The sequence below is a fragment of the Vicia villosa genome, linkage group LG5 (assembly GCF_029867415.1).
Source record: "Vicia villosa cultivar HV-30 ecotype Madison, WI linkage group LG5, Vvil1.0, whole genome shotgun sequence".
Classification (NCBI taxonomy): domain Eukaryota; kingdom Viridiplantae; phylum Streptophyta; class Magnoliopsida; order Fabales; family Fabaceae; genus Vicia; species Vicia villosa.
The window spans coordinates 12,412,118-12,439,759 of record NC_081184.1 but is presented as its reverse complement, the minus strand read 5'-3'; the positions used below and the strand labels follow the sequence as shown (position 1 = coordinate 12,439,759).

At 34.1% G+C, this 27,642-nt stretch overlaps 1 long non-coding RNA gene across 2 annotated transcripts; it reads left to right on the top strand.

Annotated features, from left to right (window-relative positions):
- Positions 1-3,737: 3,737 nt before the first annotated feature.
- LOC131606281 (uncharacterized) lies at positions 3,738-5,485 on the top strand. Of its 2 annotated transcripts, XR_009284795.1 has the most exons (4): positions 3,738-4,260; positions 4,406-4,523; positions 4,774-5,021; positions 5,113-5,485. It is a non-coding gene; the product is annotated as an uncharacterized LOC131606281 (long non-coding RNA). The 2 variants fall into 2 exon arrangements; XR_009284794.1 differs by lacking the exon at positions 4,406-4,523 and having other exon boundaries at positions 3,752-4,260.
- Positions 5,486-27,642: the final 22,157 nt, after the last annotated feature.

The window sequence follows — 27,642 nt, the reverse complement described above, 5'->3', positions numbered from 1 at the left end:
GAACCAGTAAGAACCAGCCAAAACCGGAAAAAATTAGTGAACCAGCGGTTTTAGAAAACCGCTGGTTCAAATGCATGCTCTTTTTTCTGCACAAAACGAAGTTGTTTTCATGATTTTTTTCTTAAAAAAGTATAATTAAAATATAATTAGACTTTATTCAAATTTTATTTGGAACAATTTTTTCTCTGTTTGCAATTAGACCTGGTTTAAAATTTATTTAAATTTATATTTTGTTGTGAGTGATGATTATATTTAGAATCTGAATGTAAAGAATAAACATGTGAAATTATGATATTTTAAAATTTTAAAATTTTGCGAATGTTGTGATATTTTTTAGAGATTAAGTCATCTGGTTCGACCGATATAATAAGTATATAGTATCACAATAGAGACCGGTTTAATTCGATTTAGTCATGCGGTTCGACCAGTGATCTAGTGGTTCAACCAATGAACCCGTGACCCAGTATCCTTACCGGTTTGATGACCGGTCCGGTTTTTAAAACACTGCTATTTATGATTGCCTATAAATTGTATTACTTTAATTTACTGTTATTGAGTTTTTCATTGTTGGTATAAAAGTTGAGTTTAGAAGTGAAATGTATGACATTTAAAAATATAGCTGACTGTTCCATAAATGCACCTACAAAAATAAACAATTTTTTGAAAAAAAGAATGCTTCCGAATGTGCATCTACGAAAGCGGATGACATGATTAAAATTTTACCAAGTGACTAAGAGATTCAAGCGGTGGGTTGAGATTTTCTCTTTTAAAAAATACATCTGATAACATTTATCCAAAAAAATAATAATGCATGTGATAATTATTAATGGTAATATATTTAAAAAAATGAGTAATATAAAATCATAAGAGCGCGAGAAAATCATTACACATTGAAGAGCAAACCTCTGAAAAAGAAAATCTCAGAACTCTTGCAAGAAGCGAAGAAAGGGGAAAAGGCGAAGAAAGAGAAGAACACACACGGGTAAACGAGATCAAATTTTGATTTATGTTCATTGTGATTCACGTTATTTCATTGCTGATTTCTTAAGCTCCATTAATAGTTTAATAAGATGCATTTATTATAAGCTTCATCAATGTTAGTGTACCACCCCATACATACATTTCCTAGGATATACGTATATGGCATTAAAATGGTAAACTAAAATCATATAATAAGCAGCAAAATGGATAATGTATAAGTACGAGTACAAGAGCCCAAACTGTCATGGCCAAAATACATGAGTTCCAACATAATACAAATACATATCCAAGGCACAAAATATTAAGATACAAAAGATCATGACTACAAAAGAACACGTCGCCAAGAAACACTGACTCAGAGCTAAGTCATCTTACTCTTTCCACGATCCTGCCTCGAACCACCTGTAAAAGAATAGTTGGAATGGGGTGAGATTAATAAATCTCAGTGAGTCTCCCTATCCTACGGGTTCGCTCAGTTCTACAGGGAACATGCAACAAAATGGATTCGCTAAGAATCCAAGTTGTCATTACGGCTAGGTACAAGTACACATATGGGTAACATCACCATTACTAGTCCTATAACTAATCAATGGTTATAACAAACAAACCGGCACAAGGCCATTACAAACAAGTATGCAGACCCGTACACCAGTACGAGGAATCCAGAAGTAGTATCCGCTTGTCTACCTAGGCTGCATAAACCACACCCTCGGTGAGTTACTCCTGTACATCGCGTCAAGAGACTCGCATAAGCCCACCGCACCATGAGTCAGGTGAATCCCATGTGATTTAGGAAAAGAAGCAATAGTAAATTGTTTTTCAGATGCTGATTGGCGTGGAGATAAGGAAGATCGAAGAAGCACAACTAGATATTTCTTTCAAGTATTTGGTGCCCCAATCTCATGGTTTTTGAAGAAGCAACCTGTGGTGGCATTGTCTTCATGCGAAGCTGAATATATAGCAGGATCCTATGCTGCATGTCAAGCAATTTGGATCAGAACTTTACTTGAAGAAATAGAAGTCGAAGTGAAGAAACCGTTTGTGTTGCAAATCGACAACAAGTTTGCTATAAATCTGGCGAAGAATCCAGTTATGCATGGAAGGAGTAAGCATATCGAAGCTAGATTTCACTTCTTAAGGGAGAAGGTGAATCAACGTGAACTTGAAGTTAAGCATTGCTCAAGTGAAGCACAGTTGGCCGACATTTTCACCAAAGGATTGAAGATCGACAGATTCCTGAATTTGAGAAAGAAATTAGGAATAGTTCAGTTCGACTATGACTAGAGTTGTTCGACAACTTGGATTATAGGGGGTGTGTTGAAATATTATTAGATTTCTTGAGATATTAGTGGGATTGATATTATTAATATAATATCAAATATAATCTAATATAATAATATCAAATATAATCTAAGTTGTGTAAGCCCAAATCCAATTAGAGTTGTATATAAATAGTCATACGTCGTATCTTTATTTATATAATTCAAATGAATAATATAATTCTTATTTTCTTTATTATTTCTCTTTCTCTCCTCACTAAAGTGCCTCACGCACTAACAATTTCTTCTTACTCATTCAACAACACCGTTTTCTTATTTTACCATATATTTTTCTCTTATGACATCATCAATATATAATATATATTACATAAAAAGTATTCGTGTCTACTTTAGAACATTTATTTTTCATATTACACACACATTTATTTTTATCAAGAATGATATTTATATTCAATGAGAAAATAATATTAATACTACAAACACCATATTTCTTATTTTTCTCTTATCACATCATCAATTTATAATATATATTACCTAAACATCTTTATCTCATTCTCATTTTAGATGTATTTTCCTATTTTTATTGGTTTGTATAAACATTTTGAAATGATAAAGAAACAGATATATCAATACCATATTTAACATAATTTACTTTCTTCATTTAAATTATATATAGAAATATATAAAACTAAAGCTTCTTATAAATTGCGCTACACAAATTTCTCATTACAATAACCTTTCAAACATGCATCATATCCAAGTTCCTCGTTTTTGCTCTATTCCTCCACAAAACAAAAAAACAACATAGATTTTGTTTTTCTTCACTTCAAAAATGGGTTCTCTTCAGCATCAACATGATCATGATCATCAATCATCTTCATTCCAAGTAAGTATCATACATTATACTTGTTTCATGTGAATGAATCCTATATATAGTTTTAAATTGTGATCTCGGTTTCTCTACGAATTTTGATATTGCTACAAAATGCCGATAAAATTGCAGGTACCACTAGTACAAAAAGATTAATATAATTTTAAAATTTACACCCAATATATAAAAAACGGGTGTAAATAAAATACATGGTGGCAATTTTATAAATAAAGTGTTATTTTAAGCATTATCAAGTGACAATATACACCCTATTTTCTAAAAACGGGTTTAAATTAAAAATATTACTATAATCAAATCTCAATTACTCCTTTTAAACTAAAAAACGGGTGTAAATTTATATAAATTAAAAAAATTATTTAATTTTATAACTCAAATGACATATAAAAAAATAATTTAAATATTATTAACAAATTAATAAGTCTAAAATTCTTAAGTGAATAAAATAATTTAAACATTATTAACAAATTAATAAGTAAATATTAATTTATTAGACTGAATAGAGTAATCTAATTTTATAGGAATGAACAAAACTCTTGTGGAATTGTGAAAGCTGAACGTTTAATCTAATTTCATAGGAGTGAAATGCAATAAACTTTTCTAAACCCAGTTTTCAACAATTTTCACCGATGAAAACATAAATTTTATATTACATCCGAGTTTATTCTTCTCAAATCTTCCATTCTCCTTCTCAAACACTGAAACCCTAACCTTCTCTGAAATGAGGTCTTCCCAAATATTCCCTTAATCGAAATCCCAAATCTTCCCTTGATTCTCAACGGCAATGCAACAGGGTACGAACAAGTCAACGAAACAAGCCAAAATCTCGAGGGTGCTTCCCCGCCATCACTCATGTTCAGCAGCGATGATGACGATGAAGAAGCCAATCAAGATTTGAATCTCAAAATCGTGGAAAAGGCCCTACGAAACTGAGAGGCAAAGCTTGCACTAAACGACATAGTTTTGAACGGTATCGACTCTTCTCTGGTTTCACCGTCGCACCAATCTGAATTCAAGGTGATGCAATGCGACGTTTTGGATATAGCTGTTTGGGAAGTGATGGAAGAGAAGAAAACGACGAAGTTGATGATGGACTCTGGGGATTCAAGTGTATGTCTTATTCCGTGTTTGGCTTCTTCTAATTTAAAAAAAAAATGTTTTTTCTTATGTTTATATTGATTTTATATCGAATTGAATTTTCTTAGTGATTTAGGTGAGACACTTTGGATTTTTTTATGCTTTTATTTTTGTGTAGGTTAATATAGTTGCAGATCAAGAGGTGGAAGAGATAATTAAAACTTCAAGTCTGTGGAATTGGAAGCAAGTCCAGTTCAGATAATGAATCTAATGAATTTTTCAGATGATGATTCAATGTTAGATTTGAATTTGTATTATTGCAAATTAAGCTTTTAATCACCTCTTCAATTTTATGTTTGAACTTTGAACTATCTATTTTAACATTTCAGAGAAAATTGTACTAAGGTTGTATTGTATAAGTATCTTTCATTATTGATAACATAAAAATGTGATATCAGGTAAAGCTGGTGGGTTGGCTTACATAGATAATATTGTGCTTGCTGTATTTGTGTTGGTTTGTTTATATATATGATTTAAATGTTCCAGGTAATTATTAGAAGATATTCTAATTAAGAAAGGTGCAAACTACGTTGATGATCGAATTGTTAAAGCGCTTATTGCCCGTGATACATGAAATATCCGCATCAAAGATAGAAAAGGTCAAACTGCACTGCATATGGATGTCAAAGGACCGAGTACATCAATGGTGGAAAAGATATTACAAGCTGATCCAACTATATTGAATAACTGCAATAAGAAGGGTAATACAACTCTTCACATGGCTACGAGGAAAGGTCGGTCACAGGATAAACTCAATCACTTGAACGATATTCTCTCTATTTGTATTTTTGGTGCCTTTTACTGGAAAATTGGTTCTTTTGACAGATAGTGAGCCTTTTGTTAAGCTATTCATCTGTGGATTTTAATGCTATCAATAAGCAAATAAGAAACAGCAACCGAGGTTGTACAAGACGAGTAAACCGATATGCAAAAGTTATGATTTCAGCGAGTAAAAGACAGAGATGGTGACTCACTCTCGCATATAATCAATCATGGGAAACGATTATTCTGAAATTGACGAGTGGAACCAGAAGAAGATACACCAGAATAATGTGAATCATATAGAAGTAAAAGATAAGTCAAACAATCTCTTTTTAAATCCATGTGATTCATGTGTGCATATATTTTGAATTGATGTGTATCTATTTATTAACTCATGTATTGTATGGCTCTATTTTTCCTTTGTTTTCAATTTCTACTACAAAACTATAATCAGATAGAGTTTCAAACAAGCCTTTGAATCTCTTTCCTCTCTCTCATCTCCACAAGGTAAACAACATCAAACCCATTTCAGTTTTACTCAGTAATTGTTTTGTTTTTAGCTAAATTTTGAAACTTTGTGATTGCATGTGAGATTGGCGTGGAGATGAGGAAGATCGAAGAAGCACAACTAGATATTTCTTTCAAGTATTTGGTGCCCCAATCTCATGGTTTTTGAAGAAGCAACCTGTGGTGGCATTGTCTTCATGCGAAGCTGAATATATAGCAGGATCCTATGCTGCATGTCAAGCAATTTGGATCAGAACTTTACTTGAAGAAATAGAAGTCGAAGTGAAGAAACCGTTTGTGTTGCAAATCGACAACAAGTTTGCTATAAATCTGGCGAAGAATCCAGTTATGCATGGAAGGAGTAAGCATATCGAAGCTAGATTTCACTTCTTAAGGGAGAAGGTGAATCAACGTGAACTTGAAGTTAAGCATTGCTCAAGTGAAGCACAGTTGGCCGACATTTTCACCAAAGGATTGAAGATCGACAGATTCCTGAATTTGAGAAAGAAATTAGGAATAGTTCAGTTCGACTATGACTAGAGTTGTTCGACAACTTGGATTATAGGGGGTGTGTTGAAATATTATTAGATTTCTTGAGATATTAGTGGGATTGATTTTTTTTGGAGCAAAATAAAGAATTTATTCATTCCAAAAACAATGAGGTACAAGACCGATCCATAGGATCCAGGTTAGCTAAATTGACTACAAAGATCACAGCTAACTACATGCCTACAAGACATTACAGTACATGCTTAGCTTCCTATCATTTTCAATGCGAACTCTAACAATTTCAATAATAATATTAGTGGGATTGATATTATTAATATAATATCAAATATAATCTAATATAATAATATCAAATATAATCTAAGTTGTGTAAGCCCAAATCCAATTAGAGTTGTATATAAATAGTCATACGTCGTATCTTTATTTATATAATTCAAATGAATAATATAATTCTTATTTTCTTTATTATTTCTCTTTCTCTCCTCACTAAAGTGCCTCACGCACTAACAATTTCTTCTTACTCATTCAACAACACCGTTTTCTTATTTTACCATATATTTTTCTCTTATGACATCATCAATGTATAATATATATTACATAAAAAGTATTCGTGTCTACTTTAGAACATTTATTTTTCATATTACACACACATTTATTTTTATCAAGAATGATATTTATATTCAATGAGAAAATAATATTAATACTACAAACACCATATTTCTTATTTTTCTCTTATCACATCATCAATTTATAATATATATTACCTAAACATCTTTATCTCATTCTCATTTTAGATGTATTTTCCTATTTTTATTGGTTTGTATAAACATTTTGAAATGATAAAGAAACAGATATATCAATACCATATTTAACATAATTTACTTTCTTCATTTAAATTATATATAGAAATATATAAAACTAAAGCTTCTTATAAATTGCGCTACACAAATTTCTCATTACAATAACCTTTCAAACATGCATCATATCCAAGTTCCTCGTTTTTGCTCTATTCCTCCACAAAACAAAAAAACAACATAGATTTTGTTTTTCTTCACTTCAAAAATGGGTTCTCTTCAGCATCAACATGATCATGATCATCAATCATCTTCATTCCAAGTAAGTATCATACATTATACTTGTTTCATGTGAATGAATCCTATATATAGTTTTAAATTGTGATCTCGGTTTCTCTACGAATTTTGATATTGCTACAAAATGCCGATAAAATTGCAGGTACGATGATATCGTTGCAGTTTTACAGAAAATTTAAATATTTTGATATTGTTGTTGTAACGAAATGCAAATTAAAACTATATTGTAAGTTACATACCAAATTAATTATTCTTTCATTTTTAATTAATTTTTAACTACCAAATTAATTTTGTGCCTGTGCCTTAAGTTACATTAACGCATTTTAAATTTTAAATCGTGTTTGTTCGTCTAGCTTTTATGATTGGTATAAATATCCTTATGGTTGTTTCAACTCTTTATAGTGTTCCTCTGTTGTAAGGCTTGCACCCCTAGTACGAGTTCTTATATCAATTGCTTATTGAAAAAAAAACATTTTAAATCGTAGTAGGACCCAGATTCATCATATCAAAGTTTAATTATTAAATCAACTCATTCACTCATTTTCTCTTTCATACACTACTTAGTTTATACACATAAAATGAAATGAAATTTGGGGTTCAAATATCGTAATCTCATTTCAATATTATTATCATTTCAATATACAAGACAAAAATTCATACTGTTCAAGGATTAAATAGTTTCTAGGAAGAGAAATAAAAAACAAAAATTTAGTTTTTCCTGTTACACTTTATTTCTATGAATATTTCTAACACGTTTTGTTTAGCTAGATAGAAATTTGTTGACGAAGTTCTACAAGAGTTAGATTCAAATTACAGAAGGAAAAGAAAAATAGTGCAGAAGAAATCACAACATTGACTTGAGGCCAGAGCAAGGAAATTCTCCTTGGATAACATTGAAAAGTATCAACTATGATATTTATGAGGCAAAAATGCTCGTTCTACATGTGCTACAGAAAATTATGATCGATTTTGTTGATGTTTACAGTATTGGAACCTCAATGAGGTTTTTAACTGAGTTATTTGAGAAATAGTCAGTGACAAAATGGTGAAGAGATTTTGTTACTAATCGGTGAACTAGACTTGTTTGAGAAATATTTTTCAAATTAAATAACTCATTAAATACCTCACTGATGTTCCACTGTCGTAAACATCAATAAAACCGGTCGTAATTTTTCCCTGCACATGTAGATATTGAGCATTTTTTTCCTCATCAATATTGGAGTTGATTTTCTTTTCAATGTTATCCAAGAAAAATTTCCTCTCTCTTGCCTCAAGTAAATATTGTGCTTTCTTATTCACTATTTCTCATTTCCTTATGTATTGAGAATCAAACTCGTGTAGAACTTCGTGAACGAATTTCGGTCTAGCTAAACAAAGTGTGTTGAAATATTCGCAGAAACAAAGTATGATAAAAAATAACCAACTTTTTGCTTATTATCTCTGCTCCTGGTTACAATTTATTCCTTGAACAATATAGTATGTATTTTAATCTAGTATTGATGTTGTGATTGTTATATCCGTCGATATCAAATACTGAGAATAAAAGTTAAAAATTAAAAATTCTAAATAGGAGATTAAAAATACATTTAAATCTTTCAAAAATAATTTTTTGATTTTTTTGATAATTTGTATTTTTTGACAAAAAGTTGTTACTAAACTTTAGTGAGAGACAATATTTCAAGTTATTGTCATATCTTTTGCCATTAATTTTATTCGGTCTCATAATCAGTTTCTACATCAAACATCATAAAAAAAAATAATTGTAATGTCCATTTCCTCGCTCTTTAGCAAATCAAACATACTATATTTGTATGTTATGTATTTTTCTAGCACTATCAAAGGGAAAATGTTTCGACATCCATTTTTAAAAATAAAATTTTGTTCATACAATCGTAGATGATTAGTTCAATTAACAATCAAATTAAGGATTAATTTAACTATATAAATTAAATAAATATATGATGTCAATTGAACTATATATGTTTTGAACTTTGTTTATTGACAGGAAGATAAACATGTACTATTATAATCAATCTAGAGACTAAAATTATTTGGATTTTTATTAGAATTAAAAATTAAATTACTAATTTACCAATTTTGTAGTATTAAAAGAACAAACTTATTATTTCTATTATATTTTTTATTATGATGATATGATTTGACTAAAGTTTTTTTCGATCCAGCCTTAGGTTTTTTCTTTAAGCTTAGTTGGCCTTATGCCTCTTGCAGAACGAGTTAGCTTCTTAACAGAGTAAATAAATCATGACATTTACTATTTTTACTTTTTTATATTATTTTTTCAGATTTGAATGATGATTCAAATATGACGGATAGTAGGGGTGGACAAGAACCGCTCGTCCTCCCAAAATTGAATAAACGGGTGGATTATAACGGTTGACAGGTTCATAAAATGGAAAAATCAGTTTCAAAAAGATTGGAATGGGCGATTTCGATTTTATCAAAAAGATTGTCCATCACAGAAGTCGTTGTTGGGGAAGCTTTAGGGCTATTAGCATCGATTAATTGGGTGCACGAGCTTAGTTATGATAATGTGGAATTTGAGATGGATGCTAAAAGCATAGTTGATAGTGTTAATAGTCAACATTCTAACTATACAGATTGTGGTGCTATTTTTCGGGAGTGTAAACGCTAATTAGGTGATTGTTATAGAAACTCTCATGTTAAGTTCACTAGGAGACAAACTAATGAAGTTGCTCACGCTTTAACTCGGACGACTCCAAATTTTGCTAGTTTCCATAATTTTAAATTTTAGCGATGTACCGACATGTATCCATCACCTTATTACTATGAAAATGAATTAAGAGTTTTACCGTAAAAAAATATGAAAAACTTCAAATTTATTATACGCGTGTATTATTTAAGTGATTATGATGTATTGAATCTCTTTTATTACATTTGAAAAACTTCAAATTTATTATATATGTGTATTATTTAAGAGACTAGTGATATATTGAATATTTGTTTTGATCAACATTAACTCAATTCATATCATTAAATAAAAATTATTCAATACGAATGACACAAATTATGAATCATATGACGAGACAATGAATTTGCTAAATTATGAGCAACACAATTGTCTTGACGTTTTATAAATTTGACCTCAAAGTCATTGTAAGAAGTAGGAATATGCTTAATGCTAGAAATAATCATACTAAACTCCAAGTTATTGTAAGAGTTAGTGTTGATAGAATGAACCACCACTAGTGAGTCACTTTCAAAAATAATATTATTTATTCTCAAATGGATGGCTTCTTAGATAGCTTCCTTCAACGCCAACGCTTCCGCTTCCATTTCCGCTTCCATAATAGAGAATCGACCAAAAACCCACAAAGTACCTGTTTGAAGGAAACTCCATTAGAGTTTGTAATACACCACCCTTTATTGGTCATTCTAAGATTCGTTCAGCTCTATTTACATTCAAAAGTAACAGTTACAACTTACAAAGATAACAAAATTAAATATATAATTCATAAACAATATCTTTCACTCACTTGTCTCTCACCATCACTACCCCTCCCTTACCATTGTCGCCTTTTTTTCTCACTCTTTATATTTAAAAATAAATAAAACTAAGATTTTTTACGGTGAAGTCTAGGGTGAGGGTGCAATTAAATCCCTCACCGGCGAGACCTTAAAATTACACCACATGATTTAATCAATGGTTTAAAGTCAATTTAAATAAAAAGGAGAAGATAAATACATTTTTACACCCAATCTTTATTTCCACCTCTTTTTCAACCTCCACGGATTTTTTAACAATTACTTTTCCATTCTATTACAAGAGATAGTTAATTGGATTTTTATATATTTTTTAATGATTATTAATGCACTAGTGCAAAAAGATTAATACAATTTTAAAATTTACACCCAATATATTGAAAACGGGTGTAAATGAGAAATGCGGTGACAATTTTATAAATAAAATATCATTTTAAGCATTATCATGTGACAATATACACCCTATTTTCTAAAAACGGGTTTAATTTAAAAATATTATTATAATCAAATCTCAATTACTCATTTTAAACTAAAAAACCGGTGTAAGTTTATATTAAAAAAATCATTTAATTATCTATGTGACATATTAATAAATAATTTAAATATTATTAACAAATTAATGAGTAATATTAATGAGTCTAAATTATTATTAGGTGAATAAAATACATTAAACATCAACTACCTACCTAAGATTATAACATGCCACCAAACACCCTATATTACCCTTTAATTCAAATTTCATTTACACTAATTAATGTACATTTACGTAATTGACTAAATACACTCTTAGTGTCCAATAAAAACTAAGGGTTTTGCCAAGTGGCAACTAAAACCCATTTACAAAAGTTTCCCTCTATATTTCATTTTTCAAAAAATTTCAAATATCACTTCTCCCTCTTTCTGGTCTACCCCATTTCCATCAAACCCTAAACAGTTGTACTCATACTCATCAACAACTTCACTTTCTTCCCTTTACCAGACACAATTTTTTTCTCTACAACCATCTTCATCTTCTTTAGACACAAGGTATTGTTGGCAAGTTCCTTCCTTTTTATGTTTTGATTCGTTCTTGAATCTTCCGTTGGTCCCTATGGAAAAGTTCTTAGCTGTTTGTTTTTTTCATCCCTTCTCTGTTTTGAAATCTGAACCGCTGATGTTTTGGTTTTTTAAAATTTGTGTTTTTAAAGTGAGATTGAAGAGTGTGATTGGTGGCAAAGCAAAAAGTATGTAGCGTTTACGCTCATCTGGTATGTTAAAAGATCTCTACGAAAAAACATACGCATAGAGTGTGTTAGTATAAGTAATTTAAACAAATTATCGTCAAGATAATAAGAACAACCATATATGATACCTTAAGCTCGTCCCAAATCATGTTTTTTTCTCGTCCAACTCTTTGCTTTTCAGATTCCATTTAGCTACGGAGACTGGAATATGCAAACGAACAAGTGTACCAATATAGCTTGTCAACTTTGCAGAATTAGGGCCAATTGCTTGGTTTTCAGAATTCCATTCCAAATTATATATTAATCCTTTGTCTCTATCTCGGACGATTCCCTTCATAGAGTGTAAACAACAGGTGGCAGATATGTTCGTCTTTCTTTCGTCACGGGTCCCAATTCAGTTCTCATTCCCATGTTTACCATGTCCTTCCTTATGTTAAGGCCATCCTTAGAATTTCCTTGTATATTGAGTAACGTACCTATAATGCTGTCAAATACATTTTTTTCAATATGCATAGCATCAAGGAAATGTCTTACGTACAACGACTTCCAATATGGAAGTTAAAATAAAATTGACTTCTTCTTCCTGTCATACCCTAAAATTTGCCCATGTTATTTTCCACACATAAAATCAAAACAAAAGACAAAGCTCCAAAACACACTCTCCTATACAAAAGCTCTGAACTAGGGTTTGATTAATTCAATGGGAAATCATTGAATCAATGACTCAAGATGGTTCCATAGGGTCACTAACATCTCAAAGCATCTCCATATAAAGTTTCAAGTCAAACAGAGCAAATTTAGTCCCTCAAATCCTGATTAGGTCAACAGTCGACTCCCAAGGGCAAAACAGTCATTTCAAGTCAATAATCATCATTTGAGCAAGGGTTGATCATGATGATGCAAGGAAAGATCAGAGAAGTCAAAAGTCAAGAGTTACTATTTTGGGCATGAACTAAAAAAGTCAACCAAAACTTTGAAAATTCACCAAATATTCATACTTCATCAGAAAAATTCCCACCAAAGCTCATTTTGAAGGGAATTCATTCCTCTATCCAATGGTCCAAGAATCAGAGCTCATAGGTCAATGGTTTAAGAGATATGGCTTCATACATTATAGGTCCTTTTCAAAAGTCAACAAAAAGATACTTTTTTCAAAAGGGCATAAAATAAGAATGGAAAAAGATTTTGATGTGAGACCAAAGACATTGGTTAGAGGACTCTCTAAGGTTTCCAAAATGTCTTAGAACACTTCCATACCTCAAAAATTGAAGGAGATAGACCTTGTCAAAGTTAGGTTATTTTGGAGGGAAAAATATGAAGGAATCCAAATATTTTTGCAAATGGGCCTAAGAAACTTTGATTCAATTTTGATCCATAATCCATCTAGAACCTATAAATGATTTGCCACGAATTTATTTGATTTTAATTAATTTTATAAGAATTTCATTCACTTAAAATTCAATAAAATTAAGGAAAATTAAAAAGATTTGAAATTTTTTTTTGAATCAAATCCAAATCACAATCATGCTCATTTATATATATATTTTCGTGCAAAATAAGTGAAAAGAGAAAAGATGGAGATTAGAACCAAATTTGGAAACTTCTTGAACAAAATTCTCAATCAAATTTTCCCTAATGGCAATCTTTGATTCAATTCGATTCCTTCTATAATTGTTGACCTAAATCCTTCTAGTATATATACACAAGCAATTCAGATCACAAGGGGATTTTTTGGGGCAGCCTAAGAACTCGCATCACACCTCCAAAATCCTAGAAGCAACCAAACTCGGTTTCCACATTACAGTGCGATTCCAGCCATTTAAGGTACTCCAATACGTTCCTGGCTTACTTTTGAAGCAATCCCGATCAATCTCCAAGGTTGCCGCGTCCAGAATCATCCTCAATAGCTCACGGTTTGTCTTATTCTTTCAAGAGTCGATTGCATTAATTCACGAATCATAAACGCATTATTATGGCATATATGTGTTCTTGGTTATATTTGCAAGCCTTCTGGGTTGTTAGTATGTGTTTTGAGTGCAGGTTTGAGTTTTTGCCATGAATGGGGTAAAAAGCTTTGAATTAGGGTTTTCTGTTCTAAGCAAAATTAGATCCCATAAATGACATCATTCAATCCGTGAGGGGATATATACTCGATCTGGGCTGTTTCTTTGTGTTTTTTGTTGTTAATTTGCAGGATTGAATCACAAAGGGCTATGGCTACGACGGAAAAAGCGTGGGTAAAAACCTGGTTCGTGTGAAGGGAATTGGGGACGATGGTGAACAGTAAAAGGCGCGTTTCTTTTATTTTAAATTCTGAATGTTTTTTTATATATTACGTGGTGGTTAATACGTAAACAACGAAGCAAAGTTGGTGTAGTGGTAAGGGCGTTCACTATGAAGTGCAGTGCGTGGGTTCAACACTTGCCTGCGACACATATTTTTTTCCCCTTGTTTTTCTCTTCTGCAGATCCAACGCGCTCACCTCCATCGCGCCTACGGAGCACCTTCAATTCTGGGCCATGAGATTCACATCAAAGCCAGATCAAAAGGCTCAAATATGCAAGTCTACCATAGACTCTTCAAGCGCACCACACTGAATCACAAGCTAAGTATTTTGCAAATTTTTTTTATTTTTAATTATACAGCCTTTTGTTTTTATTTTTATATATTTACACACTTTTTTTTTTTAATAAAAGTTATTCTTAATATATAAAAACTATATAAAAATTATATAATACTTTTTACATGTTTATTTTATTATTTAATCTATTTATTTATTTATTTTTTTAATTAATAAATTCATATATACTTGTTTCTTTTTGTATTTATTTTACCTTTAAATCTTTAGAAAATCATAATTGTTTTATTTAAACTCCAAAAAATTTTCCAAAAAAAATATTTTCATATTCGTTTTAATTTTCTAATTTAATTAATTAGGTCGCGAGACCAATAATTAATTAAATCATCCATTTTCTTTTATTTAATTTCGTACCCTAATCAGGGTTCACGAAGATCATGCCCTACACTGATTTTATTTTCTTTTCTGTGCATTATTAGGGTTAGCAACATGATTCGTCCCGAGCGCGCGCCTTTAACAAACCTTGAAGTTAAGTAATTTAATTCTAATTCAATTTAAATTATATTTAGATTATTTTACTTTTAGGGTTTGCTTTGCATTCATCCTTTCTGCCTTGCCTTTTTCAGGATCAACCCTAAAGGCGCCTTAGCAACCATATCAAATCAAATTCAAAAGCTAAGTATTATCTCGTATCTAATTCAAATAATCGTTTTTATTTTATTTTGTTTTCTTAATAAATTAGGGATAAAATTAAATATCAATGAACTGCCTATACACTCACGCCTTGTTTGTTTCTTTGCTTATTCTAATGATCAGAGCCGATACTTCTAGTAAACCCTTGCCCTCAACCTTGTCAGGCAAATGCCAAGCTAAGTACATTCTCCCTATTCTATTTTTAATTCATTATCCTATTTTTTTCTGTAGTCAATAAAGTTTGCCCTCGAATTTGATAGTGCACTCACTATATATTTTCTGTCTTGTCTTTTTCCTTTTCAGGTTTATCAATTGCCAAAGCTACGTCGTTGGTAACCCTAAACCTCATTTTATTTTATGCCTTTTATTATTATTACTTGTGTCAAACCCTGATAAGGGATCCGCTGGTTACAATTTCCCGCCCCCCTTTATTGCTTTATATTATTGCGTGGTTAGTAATTTAGGGAGTGCAACTCTGAATTAACTAGAATCACTAATTTATAAGATAATAAATAACTGAATTGAATCACGTGATTGGTGCACACACGCACGCTTTTGGGTAACCTCTCTGTTGCCTTGTTGCCTGTTGCCTTGTTGCCTGTTGCCTTGTGTTTTTTGCAGAATAAGCCAAGTCCCTCGAATACGAGGATACCTCAACCATGTTGCCTCGATAAAAAGGTCACGACCCTAAATGATGCTGCCTTCGATACACAATATGACCTCGACCCTCGGAAGTTGCCTACGGAAAAAGGCTGAGGTATCTTCTGGTTGCCTAACGAAAAATGGCTTATTCTGATCCTTGCCTTAGACTACCTGCCCTTCTATGGCATGGGACAGTCTTATGGCAAAGGATGCTTCGACGACCCTTCAACCTCCAAACGAAAGGCTTCCTGCCCTCTTATGGCAAGGATAGACCCTTTCATTCTGAAAGGCTAAAAAGAGACCTATCATCTAAGTTTAAGGTAATTGCCCCTAATTGCCTTGCAATGCTCATCTTTAATATTCTTTCTCACAATTCTTCGAAAACTGGCTACGCTCATTTACGAGCTAAAGTCCACTTTTTTCTTTCATCTACTTTTTCTAAAGACAAACGAGCAAGCAAAGCAATTAAGAGCCCATGGAAAACCATGGATGCAAAGGGTGCCTTACACCTTCCCTTTGCATAAATTACCCCCCGAACTTAGATTTCTTTAAAAATGTTTTTTTCTGTTTCTTTTTGCCTTTCCGAATTTGTTTGGATAAAATAAAAGTCGGTGGCGACTCTTGCTTACCGCGACATTCCGATTAATAAAAAGTCAGTTCACCGTATTACAGAACTGGCGACTCTGCTGGGGATGCTTTCGAATAAAAGAGGGGTTACCTTAAAAGTTTAGGATTCATTTAAATGTTTTCTATTGTTTGCTTTGTTTGATTTAATTTTGCAGGGCTGTTTTGGGTATTCTGTTGTGTGAAAGATCCTAACCCGGATCTGAGTACCTTAGGTATATGGCATGAGATCAAGGAGACTGCACAGCGTATACTGATGTGGTTGATCTGATGGCCATCGTTAGTGTGGCACATTGGTTTGTCCTGGTGTTCCTTGGGATCCGACCTGAGGAAATGCTTGGCTGCCGTGTGGTGTCATTAAGCACTAATTCGCCCTTAGAACCTTAGTCGAACTTGACTTTGGCCTTTTAGAAAGTAGCGAGATGGCTGGCTTTGGTTCCGACTGAAGTTGGTTGATACTCGAAGCTACACTCATATGGACTGGACTTTCAGGACCTTCTTGGTTGGTGATTCGATTGCCGAACTGAGATAAGCGCCTTCGAGAAAGGTCAATGATATGAGCTCCCTAGAACCCGATCTTTATATAGGACAGGTTGAACCAACTTAACTTCAGTGGGGGGTACTTACCTACCAACTTCATGCAAGCCTTTAAACCTAAGGACTCTTGTGTGACCTGTTTGTTATCTAACTTTCTATTTCCTTGCAGGATTGCTTGTAGGACATTTCGTCCTCATTACCTTATGCTCTAACTCTCTATTTCCTTGCAGGATTGCTTGTAGGACATTTCGTCCTCATTGCCTTACGCTTTAACTTTCTACTTTCTTGCAGGATTTGCCTGTAGGACAATTTGACCTTATGCTTTACTTAATGCATTGCATCTGCATGACATCATGACATCATAAGCATAACATGATTTAACTGACCCTTTCAAGGATCTTAGGGATTTAGGACGCACTATTTCAGGTGCTCTTATCAAGGACTGAATTCCTAATCAAGGGGCAGGAGGATTTATTTTCCTCAAGCCGCATGCCTTCCAATTCAAAGACTCAGTACCTATCAAGGGGCAAGAGGATTTATTTTCCTCTAGCCATGTATCTTCAAATTCAGAAGTGTCCCGAATCAGAGGCGATGACCCACTCGATATGGTGAGCTTGATTCTCAAAGAAGGATATTCAAAGACAAGAGTCAGAATTCTTCAAACAAATATGCGACCAAATCACTTTCCAATGTTGCTAACTTAACTCCTAAAGATCCCTGAAAACATTGCATTTTCATTCATGACATCGCATATTTCTAACTTTGTTTTCAGGTTCCGCCTCGACAATCATTCCTCTCAGATATAATCGAGCTGGAGATTCATTCTAACAAGCCCTTTTACATTCCAAATCCTCGTCAAATAACTCATCGACTCTAACAAGCAAGCATTCTCTATCAGATATGGTCTAATGTACGACCTGTTCCGGTATTCCCTATCATATATGGTCCAATGTATGACCCGTTCCGGTATCTTCAGTCAGATATGGTCTAATGTATGACTCGTTCTGGAATTATTCATCAGATATGGTCTAATGTATGACTCGTTCTGACATTCCCCTTCAGATATGGTTTAATGAATAACTCGTTCTGATATCCTTCAACAGATATAGTCCAATGTATGACTCGTTCTAACATTCCAACAGATATGGTCTAACGTACGACTCGTTCTGCTATTCCTCAACAGATATAGTCTAATGTATGGCTCGTTCTGATATTCCTCCTCAGATATGGTCTAATGTATGACTCGTTCTGATACTCCTCTACAGATATGGTCTAAAGCATGACCCGTTCTGGTCTTCTCAATCAGATACACATTCCAGAAGCTCGAACCCCGGATACTCTGAATCTCTACACCAAGTCCCACAACAACGAAGAAAGCCAGACGTACCTAAGCGTCAATTCACCGAGATCAATATGTCATTGGCTCAAGCATTACAACATCCATTGAAGATCGAATTGATTACTCTAAGGGACCCTCCTAAGAATGCTAACACCTCCACTCCTGACTATAAACTCAATACGAGGTGCGCGTACCGTTTCAACAGTCTTGGACATTACACAAACAATTGCTGGACATTAAGGAATAAGGATCAAGATCTGATCAATGACGGAGGAATCAAATCCAACTCTCCTGAAACTCCTGTGGTAATCACCGCTCCTACGCCTAGTCATGACAAGACTGATTGACGTCTAGACGGACGGACTTTGGATCATTAGATCTACTTGCATTTGCATGTTTCTTTTCTGTGTGTTTAAACAGTCGTCTTATGATAGACATTATCTGTTTTAATAATCATCATCAGTGCATTGCATATGTTTGTCTTGAATAAATTACTTCACTATCACTCATCTAAACTGCATCTTTACTTTGCATATGTTTTATGATACTCAATTCCTACTAAAGCTGTATGCCTTTTGAGGGAGGATGACGAAAACGATACCGCAATCTCATACAATATGCTTTCGAACGGATTATGCTGACGATGTACAGGCATTGTTTCAATTCCTAAACAGTGGAGATATAAGGATGTTAATCCCTCGTCAACCCCCTTTGAGCCTAAGAAGTAGAAGTTTCTTTCTTGCACTAATGGAAACCCTTGATCATAACCTGGGGCAGGGTAGTTCTCAGTTAATTTGGCTATGCATTCTATTTTAAGAGAATCATTCGGTACACCTTTCAACAAAGGTTTCAATCGCAAGCGTTCATCCACACACATCAAAGAAGTGTTGGAGATGTCAATCAAAAGACAATGACGGTTCATCAATCATCAAACAAGGCAGTCATTATCTTTCAAAAAGAGAAAAATGGAAAAAACATATATACAAAGAAAAGCCTGCTAAGTCAAAAATAAAAAAAAAGAGACTTAGGCAAAAATCAAGGCATCCCGCTGACTGTAAGCTCAAAAGAGACAGTTCAGGCAAAAGTTAGGGATATCAAAAAGATGAAAAAAGAAGTCAATAAATTCTTGAACAACTCAAAGTTGTGGTTACCAAAAGGAAGAAGTGACTGCCATCTCAAAAGTTCTCTCTGCTTGTGAACCATCATCATTATCAAAGGTGCAAATCCAAAAGTCTCTTGGAACCTGAATGCATAAGTTGAATTAACTGAGCTTAGGACTGAAGAACATCACGGAGAAGGGGATGGGTATAAATAAATTTTGAGCCATTATCCTTTGTTTCTTAAATCGTGAACCAAGCCACGTTACAACCCTTGAAAGCCCTAACTGAAGCATGGTTAGTTCGAAAGCATACTGTCACCAAAAGGTATCCCGACTCCTTAAGGTTTACCAAAATGCCGAGTTGATATCACGTTTTTACAAACATCACACGTTTACATCTTTGGTTTTAATGTTTTTCAAAAAAACTCAAGACAAATGTATGCATTGCATCTCATGAATTCATTATTAAACAGATTCTGCTACATAATTTCAAATGTTAGCATCAGAAAGAACTTGCACAGGGTACAACTAATGACTAGAAAGTTATCCCGATAGGCAACGTCTCCTACATATACAAGGGGCATGACACGTTTCTCCCAATCAATCTGGGGCAATCAAGTCAAGATTCGAAGAATCTCTCAAATGCCAAAAAGTCAAAAGCATACATCCCAAGCGGAAGTCAAACTATTTCCCAGTCAATCTGGGGAAATCAAGTCAAGATTCCGAGAATCTCTCAAAGATGCCAAAAACAATCAGGGGCATGCATCCAAATAAATCTTAAGCTATTTCCAATCAATATGGGGCATTGTCCTGGACCAATGGTTACTAAGGGGCATGTCGCCCATGGTTCATATCTCATAAAGTCCTCGCGAGACGAATCTTTCCAAAGTTCCTACTAACCGGGGCAAATCTATACAAGTCCAGCTTGACATCTTGATCAACATTCAGTGGTGTGCCCTAATTAAAGTCCAGGAACGACAGGTACTATAATACTAGGGGCAACATTCAAGACATCCGCGTCTTCCCACAAAGCTGATTTCGCAAGATCATATCCCCACAGAGTAATCCCTGAGAAGATGTCTTCCAACACTCCTACCCCGACAAAGGCATGGCTCCCCAACATGGTTTCCCTTTACCCAATCAGGGTACATCAAGTTATTGATCATCCCCAAGCAGAAGTTATAAATCCCCAGCTGAGCATCTCTCAAGACGAAATCAAACATCAAAATCACAGAGACCTGGAGATTTATTCTCTCGAATAAGACAACATAAATCATATTTGCATACCATATGACACAAACATATTCATACATCGCATACATCACTATATAATAAATCCATAACATACGAAGTTTCTCATTTATTTTGAGATACTCATCACATAAACGCATGCATCATGACATAAGAAAACTAACCTCTATTTTTCAGGATATTACTATCTCTATCTGCAAGAGTTAAGTCGACACCTTTGACGGTTCCTTAACAACACACTTCAGATATAAGTCGATACCTTTGACGGTTCCTTATACAATCTATCTACATATCTGAGTCGATACCTTTGACGGTGCCTCAATGATATGCTTCAGAGTTAAGTCGACACCTTTGACGGTTCCTTAACGACATACTTCAGATATAAGTCGACACCTTTGACGGTTCCTTATACAATCTATCTACATATCTGAGTCGATACCTTTGACGGTGCCTCAATGATATGCTTCAGAGTTAAGTCGATACCTTTGACGGTTCCTTAACAACCCACATCAAGAGTTAAGTCGACACCTTTGACGGTTCCTTAACAACACATTTCAGATATAAGTCGACACCTTTGACGGTTCCTTATACAATCTGTCTGCATATCTGAGTCGATACCTTTGACGGTGCCTCAACAATATGCTTCAAATTTAAGTCGATACCTTTGACGGTTTCTTAAATAACCCAACACAGATTTGAGTCGACACCTTTGACGGTTCCTCAACATTCAAAAAAAAAAAGACAACAAAAGCAGAAATTTTGCAACAATCCATACTCCAACAACTACTAGATGGCATCTACAAGCCCATCTCCGACAAAAGTCCCTACTGCAAATAGGGCAAATTTCTTGGTATTCTAGTGTTCAATCATCTTCCACCTTCAGATACCGACTGGCATACAGACCACTCTACATCTTCAGGTTTAAGATAATTGAACAGGGGCAGCTGTCATACCCTAAAATTTGCCCATGTTATTTTCCACACATAAAATCAAAACAAAAGACAAAGCTCCAAAACACACTCTCCTATACAAAAGCTCTGAACTAGGGTTTGATTAATTCAATGGGAAATCATTGAATCAATGACTCAAGATGGTTCCATAGGGTCACTAACATCTCAAAGCATCTCCATATAAAGTTTCAAGTCAAACAGAGCAAATTTAGTCCCTCAAATCCTGATTAGGTCAACAGTCGACTCCCAAGGGCAAAACAGTCATTTCAAGTCAATAATCATCATTTGAGCAAGGGTTGATCATGATGATGCAAGGAAAGATCAGAGAAGTCAAAAGTCAAGAGTTACTATTTTGGGCATGAACTAAAAAAGTCAACCAAAACTTTGAAAATTCACCAAATATTCATACTTCATCAGAAAAATTCCCACCAAAGCTCATTTTGAAGGGAATTCATTCCTCTATCCAATGGTCCAAGAATCAGAGCTCATAGGTCAATGGTTTAAGAGATATGGCTTCATACATTATAGGTCCTTTTCAAAAGTCAACAAAAAGATACTTTTTTCAAAAGGGCATAAAATAAGAATGGAAAAAGATTTTGATGTGAGACCAAAGACATTGGTTAGAGGACTCTCTAAGGTTTCCAAAATGTCTTAGAACACTTCCATACCTCAAAAATTGAAGGAGATAGACCTTGTCAAAGTTAGGTTATTTTGGAGGGAAAAATATGAAGGAATCCAAATATTTTTGCAAATGGGCCTAAGAAACTTTGATTCAATTTTGATCCATAATCCATCTAGAACCTATAAATGATATGCCACGAATTTATTTGATTTTAATTAATTTTATAAGAATTTCATTCACTTAAAATTCAATAAAATTAAGGAAAATTAAAAAGATTTGAAAAATTTTTTTTGAATCAAATCCAAATCACAATCATGCTCATTTATATATATATATATATATATATATATATTTTCGTGCAAAATAAGTGAAAAGAGAAAAGATGGAGATTAGAACCAAATTTGGAAACTTCTTGAACAAAATTCTCAATCAAATTTTCCCTAATGGCAATCTTTGATTCAATTCGATTCCTTCTATAATTGTTGACCTAAATCCTTCTAGTATATATACACAAGCAATTCAGATCACAAGGGGATTTTTTGGGGCAGCCTAAGAACTCGCATCACACCTCCAAAATCCTAGAAGCAACCAAACTCGGTTTCCACATTACAGTGCGATTCCAGCCATTTAAGGTACTCCAATACGTTCCTGGCTTACTTTTGAAGCAATCCCGATCAATCTCCAAGGTTGCCGCGTCCAGAATCATCCTCAATAGCTCACGGTTTGTCTTATTCTTTCAAGAGTCGATTGCATTAATTCACGAATCATAAACGCATTATTATGGCATATATGTGTTCTTGGTTATATTTGCAAGCCTTCTGGGTTGTTAGTATGTGTTTTGAGTGCAGGTTTGAGTTTTTGCCATGAATGGGGTAAAAAGCTTTGAATTAGGGTTTTCTGTTCTAAGCAAAATTAGATCCCATAAATGACATCATTCAATCCGTGAGGGGATATATACTCGATCTGGGCTGTTTCTTTGTGTTTTTTGTTGTTAATTTGCAGGATTGAATCACAAAGGGCTATGGCTACGACGGAAAAAGCGTGGGTAAAAACCTGGTTCGTGTGAAGGGAATTGGGGACGATGGTGAACAGTAAAAGGCGCGTTTCTTTTATTTTAAATTCTGAATGTTTTTTTATATATTACGTGGTGGTTAATACGTAAACAACGAAGCAAAGTTGGTGTAGTGGTAAGGGCGTTCACTATGAAGTGCAGTGCGTGGGTTCAACACTTGCCTGCGACACATATTTTTTTCCCCTTGTTTTTCTCTTCTGCAGATCCAACGCGCTCACCTCCATCGCGCCTACGGAGCACCTTCAATTCTGGGCCATGAGATTCACATCAAAGCCAGATCAAAAGGCTCAAATATGCAAGTCTACCATAGACTCTTCAAGCGCACCACACTGAATCACAAGCTAAGTATTTTGCAAATTTTTTTTATTTTTAATTATACAGCCTTTTGTTTTTATTTTTATATATTTACACACTTTTTTTTTTTAATAAAAGTTATTCTTAATATATAAAAACTATATAAAAATTATATAATACTTTTTACATGTTTATTTTATTATTTAATCTATTTATTTATTTATTTTTTTAATTAATAAATTCATATATACTCGTTTCTTTTTGTATTTATTTTACCTTTAAATCTTTAGAAAATCATAATTGTTTTATTTAAACTCCAAAAAAATTTCCAAAAAAAATATTTTCATATTCGTTTTAATTTTCTAATTTAATTAATTAGGTCGCGAGACCAATAATTAATTAAATCATCCATTTTCTTTTATTTAATTTCGCACCCTAATCAGGGTTCACGAAGATCATGCCCTACACTGATTTTATTTTCTTTTCTGTGCATTATCAGGGTTAGCAACATGATTCGTCCCGAGCGCGCGCCTTTAACAAACCTTGAAGTTAAGTAATTTAATTCTAATTCAATTTAAATTATATTTAGATTATTTTACTTTTAGGGTTTGCTTTGCATTCATCCTTTCTGCCTTGCCTTTTTCAGGATCAACCCTAAAGGCGCCTTAGCAACCATATCAAATCAAATTCAAAAGCTAAGTATTATCTCGTATCTAATTCAAATAATCGTTTTTATTTTATTTTGTTTTCTTAATAAATTAGGGATAAAATTAAATATCAATGAACTGCCTATACACTCACGCCTTATTTGTTTCTTTGCTTATTCTAATGATCAGAGCCGATACTTCTAGTAAACCCTTGCCCTCAACCTTGTCAGGCAAATGCCAAGCTAAGTACATTCTCCCTATTCTATTTTTAATTCATTATCCTATTTTTTTCTGTAGTCAATAAAGTTTGCCCTCGAATTTGATAGTGCACTCACTATATATTTTCTGTCTTGTCTTTTTCCTTTTCAGGTTTATCAATTGCCAAAGCTACGTCGTTGGTAACCTTAAACCTCATTTTATTTTATGCCTTTTATTATTATTACTTGTGTCAAACCCTGATAAGGGATCCGCTGGTTACAATTTTCCGCCCCCCTTTATTGCTTTATATTATTGCGTGGTTAGTAATTTAGGGAGTGCAACTCTGAATTAACTAGAATCACTAATTTATAAGATAATAAATAACTGAATTGAATCACGTGATTGGTGCACACACGCACGCTTTTGGGTAACCTCTCTGTTGCCTTGTTGCCTGTTGCCTTGTTGCCTGTTGCCTTGTTGCCTGTTGCCTTGTGTTTTTTGCAGAATAAGCCAAGTCCCTCGAATACGAGGATACCTCAGCCATGTTGCCTCGATAAAAAGGTCACGACCCTAAATGATGCTGCCTTCGATACACAATATGACCTCGACCCTCGGAAGTTGCCTACGGAAAAAGGCTGAGGTATCTTCTGGTTGCCTAACGAAAAATGGCTTATTCTGATCCTTGCCTTAGACTGCCTGCCCTTCTATGGCATGGGACAGTCTTATGGCAAAGGATGCTTCGACGACCCTTCAACCTCCAAACGAAAGGCTTCCTGCCCTCTTATGGCAAGGATAGACCCTTTCATTCTGAAAGGCTAAAAAGAGACCTATCATCTAAGTTTAAGGTAATTGCCCCTAATTGCCTTGCAATGCTCATCTTTAATATTCTTTCTCACAATTCTTCGAAAACTGGCTACGCTCATTTACGAGCTAAAGTCCACTTTTTTGTTTCATCTACTTTTTCTAAAGACAAACGAGCAAGCAAAGCAATTAAGAGCCCATGGAAAACCATGGATGCAAAGGGTGCCTTACACCTTCCCTTTGCATAAATTACCCCCCGAACTTAGATTTCTTTAAAAAGGTTTTTTTCTGTTTCTTTTTGCCTTTCCGAATTTGTTTGGATAAAATAAAAGTCGGTGGCGACTCTTGCTTACCGCGACATTCCGATTAATAAAAAGTCAGTTCACCGTATTACACTTCCACCCACCCTTGACAAGTGAATGTGCAAAAGGCTTGCCAAACTGAGTGCTCACATCTTTCACCTTTTCAAAAATTTGATCACCTGTCAAAAAAGGCGGGGTTGTACGTTGTTCGGCCTTTCCATTGAATGCTTTTCTCTACCCACGGTAGTGATGATTAGAATTTAAGAATCTACGATGACCGAGAAAGACATTCTTCTGACAAAGATCCAATCGTGTCGTATCGGTTTCATCTTCACAAACAGGACACAATTTTTTACCTTTATTGTTGTACCCTGATAGATTTCCATATGCTGGAAAATCATTAATTGTTCCAAAAAACATCGCCCTCAAGTTGAAACTTTCTTTCCTATACCCATCGTAAACCTCCACACCGTTCTCCCACAAAAACTCTAAATCTTTGATTAAGGGTGCCAAGTATACGTCTATGTCATTCCCTGGTTGTTTAGGCCCAGAAATTAACATAGATAACATCATGTACTTACGCTTCATACATAGTCACGGAGGTAGGTTATAAACCATAAGAATTACAGGCTAGGTGCTATGCGAGATACTTTGAATATCATGCGATGTGGGTTCATTCCATCAGTAGACAATGACAAGCGAAGGTTTCTTGCTTCTTTTTCAAAATCAGGATAATCACTGTCAATTTTCATCCACGGTGGTGAGTCTGCCGGATGTCGCAACTTTCCATCAATAATTCTTTCATCTGCATGCCAAGTCAAGTGTCTTGAATCGTTTTCACTATGATACATGCGTCTAAATCTCGGAATTATAGGAAAATACCATAAAACTTTGGCCGGAGACAACTTTTTCTTATATCGAGGGGCACCGCATTTAGGACACTCATTCAACGCTGCATACTCGTTTCGAAACAAAACGCAATCGTTTGGACATGCATGTATCTTATCATAGCTCATGCCAATAGAGGACAACATCTTTTTGGCCTCATACGTTCGATTGGGAAGAACATTATCATCTGGTAGCATATATTTCACAAGGGCTAATAACTCTGTGAAACTTTTATCCGACCATCCATTGTCCGCCTTTAAGTTATACAACTTTAACACCGCAGACAATCTTGTGAATTTTGTACAACCATCATACAACGGTTTCTCTGCATCGCTTACCAACTTCTCAAACATTTTAGGACAATCCTCAAGATCTTCTTCAAGCGCTTCTGCAATCTCTTCGACTCGATCATAATCATATATGTTTGTGCAATCGTCATTTGAAGCATACTTCGTATTACACCTCGACTCAACATTCCCGTTACTTTTCTCACCATGCATTGTCCAACATGTATAACTTCTATCAATTCCAAACCGTAGTAAATGCGATGCCAACTGATTCCCGTCAACCTTACCCCATAACAGCAACCCAAGCAAGGACACACCATTCGAATCGGGTCTTCGGCGTGCGCAGCCGAAAACTTAACGAATTCCCATACCCCTTTCTCGTACTCTTTCGAAAATCAGTTTAAATTCATCCATGTCTTATCCATGTCTTAATTAAGCTAAACAAAAATGATCAAACTTTCATTCTTCACAAGTAACCCCTATAGCGAATTCACAAAGTTAGTAAGTTCATCACTTAACGATTAACGAAATTGACATCAAGAATATTCCACATGTCGAAATAATGAGCAAAGCTCTCGAGCCTCTTTCATTTATTCTTTGAAAGTAGATAACATGACTATAGTTTATGTTTGTAGTTTACCATTAAACAAAATATTAAAATCAAGTGGTTATAAAAAGTAGGTGCATGTGATCATATTATAAGACATCATAATGTCAGTATAATGCGTTTTTGTCAAAACGCAAAGTATAAACGAAATGAATCCGGAGCAATAAAACGCAACATATATAATCACACAATTTCAGACAAATTCATCGTAATACCAGTAATTTGAGAAAGACAAATCGATTGCTGCTGCCAGCGGCTCTCCCTATTGGAGCGCTGGGCCGGATACGCCTAAGTGGCTACCGGAGGTTGGCG